The 13,050-nt window shown below is 44.9% G+C and overlaps 1 protein-coding gene across 15 annotated transcripts in view; it reads left to right on the forward strand.

Annotated features, from left to right (window-relative positions):
- The window catches only part of NRCAM (neuronal cell adhesion molecule), a 967,670-nt gene that overhangs the window by 536,466 nt on the left and 418,154 nt on the right, over positions 1 to 13,050 (forward strand). For all 15 annotated transcript variants that reach the window (XM_086919453.1, XM_086919434.1, XM_086919444.1 and 12 more), the window contains one exon: positions 6,272 to 6,366. The gene's annotated coding sequence lies outside the window, so the exon portion shown is untranslated. The remainder of the gene's footprint in view (positions 1 to 6,271; positions 6,367 to 13,050) is intronic.

Genomic DNA, 13,050 nt, shown 5'->3' on the forward strand with positions numbered 1-13,050 from the left:
TTTTAATGCGCCAGATAATATCTTAGGGTACGTTATTGATCAGGTATGTTAAATAGCACCTATAACCAGTTTCTGGGGAATAACATGTGAATGTTGGTGCTTATCACACTTTTCCCAATTAAATTCCAGCAGGTTTTACCTGCCAAAATTTAACAAAGAATGAGATATTTTATGCACCCGCGAATTATCCCTGAATAAATGATTGGAATTTCACCAACTCGAAATTCCAATTATTTACGCTGAACAACTTGTTATCAAGGCCATAGTTTCCTAAATATAATTTAGAAAAAATGATTGGATTGAGCGTAAGTTTCTGTTAATAACTTCATTGAGGTGATATTCTTTTTAATGATATTTAGGACACAATGCTTATGCCACATGTTAGTATTCATTTAAAATGTTTCAATTGCCACACAATAAAATGGGCTTAGAAGAAATCAACATTTCAAATAGACCTTGCAATTTGAATGGTGTTCCCAGTCTGTATAGCATCCCACTCAGTGAAAGAACTAATCCGACATTCTCCAGTGTATCATATTAGACACATTTGAGAACGTGTTAAATGGGCATATATTGTAATGATCAGGAATGCCTGTTGGACATAACTACACAATTTTCCTGTATTCCCCAATGGAAATAGGAGAGCATATTGGCTAAATAGTCTAGGGGCTGATTACATCTGTTGCATAGAGTTTTTGTTTTCCTCCTTCCACTAATGGGTAGGGAGGCCACAGTGAAAGCAGCTACACTCAATTCCCTTCATCCTGATGCCCCATCCCAATATGGGGAACTTTTTGCTTTGAGATTGGATAAAGTGGAACTGTGATGGAACTCCACATTTATTGAGCATGGACAAGGTTCTCCAACCCTTCCAACCTTCTTGGGCATACTGGTTCACTTTGTCCATCCTTGATGTGAATTGGGTTTATACTGTGGTAATATTGTTCAGTGCAGTCAGAGCCCAGTTCATGCACTCGTCATAACAGCTAGCACGCACGGGCTGCACAAAAGACACCAAGAGCGTTTCACATACCCTCTGACTTTCTACTGTGTTTGCTCTGTGGCTGCATTTAATTGCCCTCTGTCAGCACATCATTGCTTTATTGTTTCAGTGTTTACCGCTGGCTATTGACGCGTTAGCTTCCTTTCCACAGCACAGTATATGTATCAGCGAAGAGAACAGGGGATTATTAAATGATACTGTGAGCAGAGAATGCTGATATACAAAGCATTCGGGTTGTTATTCTATGAAAGGAGCAGTATTTCAACTATATACTGACAGAGCCTAGTTGTATCCATCTAGTTATGGAAAAGTGTGGCTCACCGGATAGAGGCGGCAGACCCAGAAGCAGAGGTCGGCCCGGGACCAGGGTTCAATTCCCGACGCGGCAGGGTACGGAACCAATGTCAGCGGGCTCGATAAATCTCGCCTCGGTGCCTACTCTAACCAGGGGTCCCACTCGGCAACTCTGGGCAATAGCTTGCTTAATCTCCACAACGGCCCCCTCGCGCCAGGGATGCCTGGCTTCACCTTGGGGATGCCCAATAGGGACCATCTCACAGGGAAAGCCAGGACGGGTTCCCCAGCGGTACACAGCGCCAAGAAACCCTGGGGTGAACGTGTGCTCTAGAAATTCATACTAACATAACACGAATGTGGCTTGAGTATAAATAAGCAATAAGGTGCAACGAGTTGCACGTTCATACATGACGTTTTGCAGTATGGATTAGGTATAATAATTGTAGCATTTAGGATGATTTCAAATTATTTTCGTTATCCCATGAAGGGTGTTGTCACGTTTTTAAAAGGCATGCTCATTAAATGACCCTTTTAAAGAGCAGAACCGAGACAAACGGCAAACCTCTCTTGGTCCACGCCTAGCCTCCCTACCTCAGTGCGTTTATTTTCAGCCAATGTTAATACCCTCTTCTTTCTGATAGAAAATGCAAGGAAATGTTGCTTGCTAAAGTGGAGATAAAAGAGATAAAACTGATCCCTCTGGATGTTTTACATTTGATGGGCATTAACTGATTATTACTAAAATCCTGCCCTCAGATTGGAGTATTCAGGACTCGAGGGCATGCCGGGTGATTGTCTACTCATTCAAGGACTCGACAGACACAGGACTAAAGGGGGGCCTCTGCCAGTGAGGCCTGCTGGAGAGCCCTATGCAAACCTGGTCCAGAGGCCAGAAAATGAAACCAGCAATCCATGAGAACTTGCACGGATAATCAATAATGTAAATAAGACAGCCACAGCCATCGTGTGGACAGAGGAAATGAGCATGAGTCAAAGGTGAAGACGGAGGAAAAGGAGAAAGTAGTTGAACCAAATGAGATGAATAGAGGAAGGGGGAAGGGGAGGGGTGCCATGTAGCAGAGCGGAATAATTGTATTTTGATGCTCACGTTGTCTTTTTCAAACCTTTGATTCCTTTGCCCTATTGGCCACAGACTCCTTGGTGACAGCTGTGTCTCTAATCGTGGATTTGCTGAGTCTGTTTAAAATGTGTAATGGTCAAAAGCTCACGTAGACCACTGGTTATTTGGACATTTTGGGAATTATCATAGAATATAGGCGTGCCTACCGTGAAATAAAATAGCACGAGTATGTTGTCATTCTGGGAGAGCTTTAAATACAGAACATTTGATTTTGAAAACATAAATATTAAAAGGGGTGTGTGGCTTTCTTTAGTGCAAATAGATGAGTGGTTTAATATATCCCAATCAGGCTGAAAGAAATTGTGATAGCTCATAATTTAATTTAAGGGGTCACAGAAGAAATTGTAAGACAATCAGAGATTGACAAAGAACAATGGATCGACTGAGTGATTGAAAGCACATTTACTGTTATGCAGTGTCTAGTACTTGAGAGACTATTTGCGAGTGCATGAACATGTGCTTCTTTGAAACACACCAAAATAACAGTATATTGGGGTCAGACAAAGTTTCACAAATAGACCCAGGAGAACTAAACACTTAAACAGATGCCCTCCCAGCTTGCCATTCACTCTTAGAAATCTGCCCTGTGCCTCTATTTGTAATGATGATGCCATGAATGGAAAGGTTTTCCAAAGCTGGATAGCCCCCCCACCCCTGGGATCCCTCAATAAATCTCGAATGATACACTCCTGTGTACTCCTACAAGCCAAAACCTTTGCATTTAGTGCTTGAAAGTTGGGTCTCCTGAGGGTTTTGGGAGCATACTTTTAGGCATATTATATCACTATCATTGCCTTCATTTTATTGTTTAACCTATCACATTCCAATAGAAAATATAGTACTTCCCAGGAGTTATATTGTGCATCGTAATATTTGGGGAGCCCAAACTGCGCATGACTGACCTTTGAGCAAAACACGAGACAGGGAGCATATTGTTACACTCCACCACAGCTCTATTATGTGGAGGCCCTGTAGTAGGATCCTCTTGATACCATCTATTCACCCATTAGGTTTCAACTGAAGTGCTGTACTCCACTCTGCACGTCTACAGCATTCCAAAAAAAGCCTGCAGCGATGTCATGAAACCAAGTGAACCACCAAACTAAAACATAACATTTCAAAAGGCCATGAAACCCCCCAAATCTCCCATCCTTCCTCCTATGAAGCAAGTTTCTCCCGGAAAAAATATTTAAGTTTAAGCTGAGATGTACATAGGGGTATAGCCAAGGAGAAATTCTGCATTATCTTGGCCTTGATCCCACTCAAATACTTCCTCTCCAAACCAGTGAACATTGGATTCTGGATACTGTGGAAAGGTGACAGTATGTAGAAAGTAGTGACCTTATGAGCGAACTGATTTGACCTCGTTCAGTAAATCGAGTTCACTGTCCAGAGGCTTCTTTGCATGCGGGCACAACATCCTCCCCAGGGTTGTGTTCCACAGAGTTGCTCGCCTCCCTGCTATTACTGTGCTGAGATAGCCCCCTGCACCTTTCCCTGTTGTTGTTGTGTACTGTTCCTCCCGGGTCATGCATACCTTAATACCGCATGGAAAGTTAGCCCAGGTCAATCAGTAGAGCATTTCAGAGTTTGTCTATCCTCAACCCAGTCCCACACAGCCTCAAGTGTTTCAAAAAATAATTCTTGCCCTTAAATTTAACCTCACTAGTCTTTTGTGATGCCAGATAATCTGGTGACAGGAAGGAAGGGTATGCCTGACATCTCAGGGGAGTGGAAGCCTCTAGAAGCTTCCTCCACTTTAAAGTGGGCACCAGGTATTAGTATTGGACCTAAGACCCTACATCTTCAGTACACTTCTGGACCTGCGGACTGTGCCAGGAAGACGTACTGCTGTGCTGCCGAAAGGACTGCCACTCTGCTGGACTGCTGCTGTGAAGGACTGCTGTCCTGCTGTTCAGACCTGACGTCCTTTTGCCTGGGTGAGAAACACTGGACCTGTATCAATGAACCCAGGACCCCAGAGTGACTCCAAGGGCTGAGCATAATGTGCAAAATCCATGCCTAACTTCTTTGAGTTGGGCCAACCTTGCACAACACAAGACATGACTTACCTGAGAAGGGCATCATTTTATAACTCATGTCTCCATTCACTCTCTTTCAGAGCTCCATTGGTTGGTGATTTGCTCAGCCATGCAAACCTTTTCATCTTTTACAATTTTATTATCCTAAATATCCAAAGTCATTCTAGATAAAAAAAATCTACAATTACATTCTATCTACCCAGGATATACTCAATTTTGTAGTTATGTTCTTGTAAGTGATACTGCCATTTAGTGATCCTGGGTGTAGACTTGACACCATCCTTCAAACTGAACAAATCAAGTAAGCGTTTGTGATCTGTTCTAAAAATTAAAGGAACTGAGGATAGCATTTGTAGAGGTAAGTGACTAGTTTATTAGTGAAAGTCACAGTGAATAACCACCAGCACATTGCACCTTCCCTCACCAGAATCCCTGGGCACCTTCCACGTCCCATCACCCAGGGTTGAATCCCAACTCCCTCCCATTTGGCAGTAAGTGTTCCCCATTTTCCACCACTTTCCCTGTCCCTTCCACATTCACTAAAACATATACCTGCATGTGCAGAGATCTCTGCAATCGCGGTGGCATAAAAGATAGCAGAGGCAAAGCATACATCTCCTCATGTAGGATACTGAAAATAATTTTGTAGTACTTTGTATCACATTAGTCATACGATTGCAGTACTACTAAACATAATACAAAAAAAGTTTGTGGATACACCCTCAGTAGTTAATTTGAGCTTAGGGTCAAACAGAGAAAATGGCAGATTAGTCCCTCTTTTATTACCAATGGACATAGAAAAGGGACAGCCAATAAAGTGATCTTTCACCGTTTCATGGTATTGACAGCCCATCATTTATTTACATGTACCACATGGAAAATAAAAGTATGACTATGTCTCTCTCTCTCTCTCTAAAGAGCAGGTGGGCAGGATGCCGAGGTTGTTGGATGCTCTGGGAGGAATGGCATTTTTTTGCTGCCGGTAATGTTAGCTTCCCGTCCATCGCACGCCACCTCCTCAGGAATATTTTTGGACCGGCATTTATATATTTACATATTAAGCACTGACTAGGTTTATGCAGAATCTAGAATGTTACATGTAAGTATTTTGGCCAAATATCAATGATTTCTCAAAGGCAGTGGGTGCATCCCAAAACGTGCACAAATTGTTATCTGCGTAAAAACAGGGAATGGCCGTGGGAGTGGGCTACAACTGCAAAAATGCCTCAATTTCACACTTTGGTGTATGTTAATGCTTATCCTCGCAGCCCTCTGTCACGTGGTGGTAAGGTCGATAGGGCGCAAGGGAAAGCACGCACAGAACTGCGTCAGTCGTGTAGATTGACCACACTAAAGAGCTGCTTGCACGGCCCCAGCAACAAGGACTGAAAAAAAGACTGGCTTCGTTCGAAAATGATCGGTATGCACCTTTAATGACCATATTTATAATTAGTGGGTGGCCAGACATCAACCCCAGTTACTGCATCCTTTGTTATGGGCCAGAGAATAATTGCACAAACGGTTGCATAAGTGGCCATGTCCCATTTGTGAGTACAAGTCCTGCATACTCTGTGCTGTTTACGCCAATCTGCATGGATTTCGACTTCACAAGTCTGCGGAAGCAGAAGTGAACCTGACACACATTTACCTTTTAGCCACAACTGACCATATCTCACAGCATGTTGGATTGCACTACTAAATGCCTGTGTGAAGATGAAATAAAACGTTCTCTCGCTATTTCTTCCTGGAGAGCTTCTTTTGAGTGACCATCTTTATCCTTCTGTTTAGCTTACCTGAAACAGTTATGACAACAAGACCCACGGAATAAAGGACCGCAACGATAGAGGGGGAAAAAGCAGTTATCTGCTGGAAATTTCACAAAGGTAGGAGCTTCTTTTTTCTAATCAGCGCGCCGCATTTTAGAGAAGATGTGATTTCATGACAAGCGCAACATGCCATGTCAGATCCGTGTTGTAGTAATACCATGATGAATCATTTGTGCCACATTGCTGGTAGTACATTCAGGCATGAAGGCAAAAGCAAGATTGTGAATTTGAAAATGTCACCTTTAGTTGTCGTCAAATTACTGAACTAGGCTTATAGCAGTAAAATTGAAATTCAGGGATGCTGCGGCCACTGCTTTCAAGTTTCTGCAAAAATGTGTGAATCACATTGAAACATTGAGGGCGCTGCAATACTCAACAAGATGCTGAAGGCCATCAGCTTTACAGCTCTATGTCGTGCCAGTGTGCAAAGGAAACCAAATGTCACCAACGCATTGTATGTCTGCTTGTGCGACATTCTTTGCTGGTTCAGTCTGTTAACAGTGGATTCTAAAATGGTTTCTTAACTCCATTGATGGGGGCACTGGAAGGGCCAGGAACTGAACAGATCTCTTAGATCAATATTAGGGGTGGTTGAAAGTTGTGGAATTTCACTCTGCAAAATTAGACCGAACTAAACAAAAACTCTGTAAGATTCTTCCAACTGGTGGAAAATATGCAAGTAGCACTGCTCACACCGAAATGTATCCCCCGTAGCATGACCAGCACTGAAAAATCAGCAAGTGTGGCATCATGATAGAGCGCTTGGTCATTCAAATTGATTTTGCTGCTCCTTGGGTACAAATTCTACTCAAACGACAGAAATGTACTCGAAGCAGCCCTCTGACAGCTTGTGACAGCCCACGTTAGATCATGCTGGGGGGTGCTAACTCTTGCTCATGCTGTCCAGCTTGCATTTTCTGGAGTCTTGCAGGAAAAGAATTTTGCCATGCGGCGATTGACAGAATTTGGCCACAACTCTGCATTACTAGAGTGACGTGGCGTTGCCAAATTCTACCAATTCCATGGGTGGAATAAACCACTCCACCCACCCCTGATTAATATGGTCTTTTACATGTGACAATATATGCTCACGTGTTTACAAATAACATTTGCATCTCTTTAAGCACTTGTCCCATTATGAATTGATCACAAATTGCACTTCGATATTTCCATGGGTACTTAATTGCCTGTGCAAATCATTGGTTTAGAGAGAGACTAAGATGGAGAAAATGGGTGCAAACACAATTTATTTATGTTTTTTCCCTAATGCTTTTCAAAGTCGTTATGTGCATAATTACACCAGATACGCAGCACTGGTGTCGTTTGCGTAGAAGTGTCGTGTGTGCACCTGTTATTTACTTGAGGGGTCAGTATTACCCCATAATTGCCCAATGATGACTCATGATGAAGGGACACTAAAGACAGACTGAATGTGACTACATTGGAAATTTATGGGAGTGTTGTGTTTCTAGTGGCAAGTGTAAGATTCAGCATTCCTGCTAGGAAATGTTTTATGTAAATGTACAATTAAATGTGGAAGCAAAATACGGAAATTAATGACAAGCAACATACAAATACTCTGTATAAAGAAACTTAGGTTGGGGCAGAGCTGTTTGCTAGGGCTGGTTTAGGACGATTTTGTGACAGGGGGGTGATATTGCCGGCTCCAGTAACAAAACTGGCCCACACCCCGGCGGCCCGCCGGGGGAACGCCTGTTGCCCACTATGGCCAGTCCGGCCCTGAGAGTGAGACAAAGAGACAGGAAGTGTTGGAAGAGGCTAAGATGGAAGCAAGAGTAGGTGGTCTTCTTCTGAAATCCCAGTATTCAGCAACACTGGCGGCAGGCTCCTTAGAAAAATTAATGGCCTGGTGCATCATTAACACTCTCCACTTTAGCAGCTTGGAGGAAATGATGTCTGGAGAGAAGGTTGAGGGGGATGGGTGGGGAGATGGATGCAATGGATGCAGAATGGGAACGAGGGTGAAGGGATTGATGGAAAAAAGGGTGGATAGAGAGAAGGATGGATGATATTTCAATTGAGAAAAAGGATGGTTGGAGATAAAAGACAGCGTTCTGAACAGAAAGAAAGAATGATGGGTGGTTGGGTGAGAGGAAGAGAGAAGGAAGAATGGATGAGAGACGGATGAATGATAGATCAAAAGAAAGGAAGGAAAACACTAAGAAAGATGAGAGAAGGAAGAGTGAATAAACAGATAGAAATATGGAAAAAACAAAATATGTGGAAAAGAGAAACAAAGATTGATGGACAGAAAGTACAAAACAGATGGAAATAAAGAAGGACAGAAGATGGAAAAAGACCAAAAGAAGGATGGAGCGAAAGAAGGCTCAAAGGCTCCTAGAAGGATAGGGAGAAGGAAGGAAGCAATTTAAGAATGTCACAATTCCCGCTGGAGAGCATCACAATTATGTGGTCGCTTGACTCCTCTACTCGCTCAAGTTCACTTTACTCCTCTACTTGCTGAGAGCTATTTTGGACATGGTTCAAAGTGAGGGGTAGTTCATTTTTCCGACCACCCCCTTGCTTTGGACCCCTGCACCTACATTTCTTGATAAATGAGGCCATGGGCTGGGAATGTCTGAGACGACACCCCCGTTTTAAAAAGCCTCTTGCATGTTCTCAGCTTTGCTTTGATTTGCATTCTTTCTTTTTTGACTGCCCCTCGCGTCTGACCGCCGCAGAGCGGAGATGTAATCCTGCTTCCAGCCCACAAAGGCTTCCGAGAAGCCAAACCGTCTGGGAGACAATACATGATTTGTGCAGGGAAAAATCTAGTGTGGAAATCTCAAGTGCCGTCAAAGAACTGTAAGTGGTCTGTTAGGAAAGGCGACTCCTGTCCTCCAGCTGTCATGGAGTGGGTAGTGGTGACGCTGGCACCAGCTCCTGCCTTCCGTTCTCTGCTCTGTCACTTCAACAAGTGGGCAATGCGCAGAGAGAGAAAACAAAAAGCAGAAGATAACAGTACTTTATGATGTTGCAAACAACGTCTCTATATTCTTCTGAAATACACTGTACTCGATGGATGCGTGTAAAACCTGCAGCAAACAAGGTTACGGTGTGGCCTTTGTGTGTAAGTCAGGGCAGATAACCCCAAATAAAGGGCATTCAAACGAAAATGGCTACTAGATGCGTTTAGACTCGGCTGTAAATCCATTAATTTGTGAAAGTGTTTGCAGGTGGTGCATTTTTGAACACCTACACTCACTTGCCATCATCAGTCTTTGACAGAGTGAGGCAGGATAGGGAAAAGGAGGCTGAAGGAGGAGAAACTTAATTAATAACGGCTGAAAAAAGCAGGGATAAAAAAAATTCTGCGCAACTGGAAGCGTAGGGTCATGGAAGAAAGGAGCATGAGGTGGAATCAATTTGGTACTTACCTAGGTTCCCTACTCCAACTGCTGGACATCCTTCTCAATGGCCCCAGGCCCACTGGGAAGGATGATTCCCCCGGTCCACGCAACCCGACAGCCTACTTATCAGCTGTCACTACCCCTGGAGTTCCATGGTGCTGACCGCTAAGGACCGAAAACTATGCTTACAAATCATGACCTTACCGCCACAGGCCAGCGTAGTTGCCAGACTACCAGGCCTCCCCCTCACTCACTAGGAAGGTCATGTACTGCGCCCCTTACTCTCCACCCAAGCTAGGATGTCCTCCATGAAAGCCTGATTCTCTCTATGTGAGAGGTGCACCCCGTCCTGCAGAAAAAACTGCTTCCCTCTGATGTATCTGTGTCCTATTGACCTCAATCTAGGGGTCCAGAACAACTTATCAAATTTGTTGTTGATCCACTTTACAGTGTGATTCAACGTTCTAACTGACTCGTCCCCCTCCACTGGAACCTAGGGATTATGTGAGACCATGCGATTATCGACTGAGGACACTGCTTCGCTAGCCACCCCACTTCTGTGAGCAGATCTTCCACTAGCACCCTCCTGCAGGATCCAGATCGCGGGTGGTCCCTTACTTGCTTTCAAAGTGCGGTTCACCAGCTCCCTGAGTTGACCTACGCACAAGCCACCCTGTACCACAAATGATAACCTAATCCCCAGCTGATGGGCCCCAGTCCTGACAGACCCTGAACAGACATTTTTTAAACGGCGGACATATGAATGCCCCATCACCCAAATATCTTGATATTCCTGGGGCGAAGAGTGAACTTGCGCCATCATTTCTGTCGCTTGCTCGAAGTTTGTCGTCCGACAATCTTCCAGTTGGTGCTGTGGCTTATGAGTGCGAACGAGTGCAGGCTTCTCCCCTGAGTCACAGGATGAAGAAACAGCAAATAACGTGAAAAAAGGGAGCCAAGGTAAATGCATTGCCACGTCGGCATGCTAAATACATCACAAACGGCAGATAGCACTATCTGTTAGTGGACTACACCCTCCTCTCTGAGTCAAAGGATGAAGGGAAGACACAATTTGCATGTAAAATAGAGTCACACATTGCTAGAGCATGCGCAGCCATACATACCTCTTGTAACAGTTAGAGGACCACCTACCAATCCTCTTGATACGCTCGTCCCCCAGCCCTCTTACTGCTGCTTCGGTGGCTGCCCCTACCCTAAAAGAATGAGTCCCGAAGTCTGCAGTGTCTAACCCAGCCTTCTCCAATGCCAGAACCATGACTCTTTTGAACAGGAATATAGTGAGGGGTGACCCGTCCCTATGTACCAAGAGTGGCCCTCTCGTGACTTGTGCATGTTGGGCCATAAATGCCTCCAGTCTGTAGACAGGGTAACATGCATTGTTCCCTGCCCTATGTAGTACTATGCTCTCCCCCCTACCTTCCTGATCAGTTTTTGACTTTAGTATGGAAATCAGTACTGAATCCTTCCCTATGTTCATGTGTCCTAACTGTAGGCCACCCAGCCAATCTTTCTTGTTTTTTGCACCTAGTTCACCTACCCTAAATGCACCGCAAAATGCAAGGCAGAATGCTGCTTGAAACAGGACCACCTCGCCTGGGGAAACACAAACCCGCGGTGGGCCCCCACTAGCTTCCCTAGCGTTACTAGTCCTATGGGTCTCCTGACATCTGGCTGCCCTCCTTGCAAACATTGCCATCCTTTCAGCGCCTGTCGCACCACGAAGTTCCTTGTGGGATCCCCTCTTCCACCTATCTTTGCAAAAAATGATACTGCTGTTATATGTCTCCTTACCCCTGATACTGTGCGTCCCTGTTCCCTCATGAAAGAAAGATATGCTACCACTGACTCGGGGTCGTGCCAGCTGTGCTCCCAGTGTTCCCCCAAGAAAAGACAAAAAGACCCAAACGCCCCTTCGTAAGCACTCCTGGTTCTGGGCGCTAAGCTCGCTGCCAGGAGGTTCGATACTCAAGGGCACCAAACTGCCAGAGCTGTTCTGGGAAAGGTGTTGGGTGCACCGCTGCCTCTGGGATGTGTGACCTAATGCCTGCATTTTAAAACGAGACAATGCATCAGCCGCATGGTTCAGAATACCTGGCATGCATTGTGCTTTAAAAAGGATATTCAATTTCATGCATTGTAACACAATTTACTTCAACAAACGCAGCATCATTCTGCATTTAAGAGTTTGGCTATTTATGCATTCTACTACTGCCATGTTGTCAGACCAGAATATTACAGACTGGTCCCTCAGTCCCTCAGCCCAAACAGACAGTGCCACCAGGATTGGAAAAAGCTCTAGGAAGTTTATGTTACTTGTGAGCCCAGAGTACCTCCACCAATCTGGCCATCGCTGGGCTACCCACTCGCACCCCAGAATGGCCCCAAAACCTTCACTAGCCTCTGCGTCGGTCATCAGGCCCAGTTCCGGGCTGGACCTGGGTGGGCTGGGCCACACCACTCTCCCATTAAAGTCACACAGGAATGCTTTCCAAATCAGCATGTCCTGTCTGACTTCGCCGGACAGCCTGGTGTGATGGTGCTTTTCTCTGAGGCCTGACATGGCCTGCGCGATGGTGCGGGAAAATGGGCGTGCCATTGGGATTATGCGTAGTGCAAAATTTTGTTGCCCTACCACCTGCTGTAACTGGTGCAGAGTAACCTTATGCTTGTTGAGGCAGTGTTGCAACGCCACCCTGAAATCTCTTACATTGTCTGCGGGTAATCTAGACACCCCTTGTACAGAATCTAGTTCAATCCCTAGGAATTCAACGGTTGTGCTTGGACCCGCTGTCTTACCGGGTGCCAAAGGCACACACTAACACACCAAAATCCTGCATCAGGGTACAAAACTTTGACAGAGCTGTGCGGCATTCCCCTGAACCTGGTGCACCTAGAAAAAGAAAATCATCCAGGTAATGCAGCACCCATTGATGCCCCGAGTCCCTCCTGAATGCCCACTCTAAAAAGGAGCTGAATTTTTCGAAGTAGGCACAGGACACTGAGCAACCCATTGGCATTCATTTGTCCACGTAGTACTTCCCCTGAAACTGGAATCCCAGCAAATGAAAATCTGAAGGGTGGACCGGCAGCAATCTAAAAGCGGACTCAATGTCGGAATTTGCCAGTAAAGATCCCTGACCTAGCGACCTGAGCATGTCAATTGCTTGGTCAAAATATTCATATTTCACACTACACAGTGTGTCTGAAATGGCATTGTTCACACAACTGCCCCTGGGCGCTGACAGATTGTGGATCAGTCTGAATTCGCCTGGCGTTTTCTTAGGAACTACCCTTAGAGGTGAACATACAAAATCCTTCATTGGGACGTCCTCAAAAAGTCCTGTCACCC

Source organism: Lissotriton vulgaris, chromosome 1_1, assembly GCF_964263255.1.
Source record: "Lissotriton vulgaris chromosome 1_1, aLisVul1.2, whole genome shotgun sequence".
Taxonomy (NCBI): domain Eukaryota; kingdom Metazoa; phylum Chordata; class Amphibia; order Caudata; family Salamandridae; genus Lissotriton; species Lissotriton vulgaris.